Source organism: Brassica rapa, unplaced genomic scaffold (genome assembly GCF_000309985.2).
Source record: "Brassica rapa cultivar Chiifu-401-42 unplaced genomic scaffold, CAAS_Brap_v3.01 Scaffold0327, whole genome shotgun sequence".
NCBI classification, from domain to species: domain Eukaryota; kingdom Viridiplantae; phylum Streptophyta; class Magnoliopsida; order Brassicales; family Brassicaceae; genus Brassica; species Brassica rapa.
The window spans coordinates 67,041-69,305 of record NW_022610270.1 but is presented as its reverse complement, the minus strand read 5'-3'; the positions used below and the strand labels follow the sequence as shown (position 1 = coordinate 69,305).

General features: G+C 45.6%; 1 long non-coding RNA gene across 1 annotated transcript; it reads left to right on the top strand.

The window, feature by feature from the left end:
• The first annotated feature begins 598 nt into the window (after window positions 1-598).
• On the top strand, window positions 599-1,634 carry LOC117130077. Its single transcript, XR_004453543.1, has 2 exons — window positions 599-973; window positions 1,366-1,634. It is a non-coding gene; the product is annotated as an uncharacterized LOC117130077 (long non-coding RNA).
• Window positions 1,635-2,265: the final 631 nt, after the last annotated feature.

Genomic DNA, 2,265 nt, shown 5'->3' with positions numbered 1-2,265 from the left:
AGAGTCACGACTCTAACGAGCTGGGGGGAAAACTGTTGGGGTCAAAAAAGGTTGCGACAAAATTAACATTCAAAATGTCCAAGGAAGAAAATAAGAATTTCTCCGATGAATACTTTTTGAAATAGATTCTTTCTTACGAAAAAGCTTTGCGGAAGAAAGAACGAGACGTCCGACAAAAGCGCAAAACAGGTCGTTACGCAGCGACTAAGCGCGCCATGCTCGGTCGTTACGTAGCGACCGAGCGTCCGTCTCGCTTGGTCGCTACGTAGTGACCGAGCGTCCATCTCGTTTGGTCGCTATGTAGCGACCGAGCGTTCGTCCCGCTCGGTCGCTACGTAGCGACCGAGCACTCGTTCCGCTCGGTCGCTACATAGCGACCAAGCTCGAGCCAAAGTTCGGTCGTTGCGTAGCGATCGGGCTCTTCCGAACATCGATACAGCACCAGTCCATGCATTCTCGTCAAACCTTCAAATGCTATCTCCCGAAGACCGTAGCGAGCTCAGTCTATGTTTTCCGATATTCTAAATCATCGATCAAACTTTTCGGATTAAAAACCGAGGAAAGTTCGTTCTTTATCGAAAGAAATCGTAACAAATGTGTCAAGTCGGAAGACGGCCCATAGGGACCTAAGACACGACTCGAGGCCCATCCTACGATTTCTTAACCAAAAGCCCGTAAACCACAGAACGGTTTACGCTTGGTCCACAAGGAAGGATAAATGTCAAGTTTCCGCGGATAAATTCGAAAGTTTTGAAGAAAATTGTGAAGATCGGGAAAAATGGAATATCTCCGTTTTTATGCTATGACGGCTTATGGGCAGAAATGTAAAAGTGTAAACCGACCTTCGCGCTAGTATATAAGGAGTCCTAGGCGAGGAGCATAAGGAAAAGAGAACTTTGTCAGAGCAAACTTAGCACTTAGAGAAATTTAGGCATTTTTCCGTTTTTGTTATTTCGAGCTGCGACTCAATTAGGTTTAGCCGTCTTAGGGTTGCTAGAACTAGGAATCTCGCCGACAGCTCTCGAGCCCAGGCTTATACCTTGTTGTAAACGCTCATACGCAAATTCGGAATAAGATCTTCTTTGCTCTCTTTTTCGATTCCTTATTTTTATCGTTGTTATTTTCTCGTGTTCTGATTGCTTGACGTGTGGTATTAGCAGATATCCGGGTCCTCTGGGAAATTAGGGTTTTCTTAGTTTCCTTATTTAAACAGAACAGTGCGAATTTCGGTTCCCACACCGACCTAGGAGCGAGTATATAAGGAGTCCTAGGCGAGAGGGATGGAGGGAGAACTTTTTTAGAGCAAACTTAGCACTTAGAGCAATTTAGGCATATTTCCGTTTTTGTTATTCGAGCTGCGACTAGGTTATTGCCATCTTAGGGTTTTAGAACAACGAATCTCGCCGACAGCCCTCGTGGCCCAGGCTCTTACCTTGCTGTAACGCTCAAACACGAATTCGGAATAAGATCTACTTTGCTCTCTTTTCGATTTCTTATACTTTATCGTTGTTATTCTCGTGTTCTAATTGCTTGACGTGTGGTATTAGCAGATATCTGGGACCTCAGGGAAATTAGAGTTTTCCTAGTTTCCTTATTTAAACGGAAATCGACAGTGCTAATTTTGGTTCCCACAATTTGGCGCTAGAAGGACGGGAGGTACGGATCAATCTAACTCTCAGCCACAAAACGCTCGATCAAAACAAAGTCTGGAAATACGAAATTGCAGTTCGCAATAACGCTGATAAGAAAACCGCAGCCGCCACTGCGCCTATGGCCAACGCCTACGCAAACGCCACAGTTCTCGAAAAAATCGAAAAAACCAAGCCGCGACATTTCGCTAACAGGAAGTGCTACGAAACGAGCTTGCGATTTCTCTATCTAAACAAAAAAGAAAATGATAAATTTTATCAAATCCCGTACGTTTGGCTCATTTTCGAGCTAAAGAAGTTTCAATGCGTAAGAGTTTTACCAAAACACGTTTTTTGGATGGGTAAAACTTCTTCTCCCAAAAAACCACAGAAAACCCCTAAGTTAATCGCGGAAAAAGGAAGTGCATCAAATCGATTACACAGCTCGGTCGCTACGTAGCGATCGAGCTCTAGCCAAGCTCGGTCGCTACGTAGCAACCAAGCACGCACAAGGCTCAGTCGCTACGTAGCGACCGAGCTCCAGCCAAGCTCGGTCGCTACGAAGTGACCGAGCTCGCACACAGCTCGGTCGCTACGTAGCGACCGAGCACGCACACAGCTCAGTCGCTACGTACCG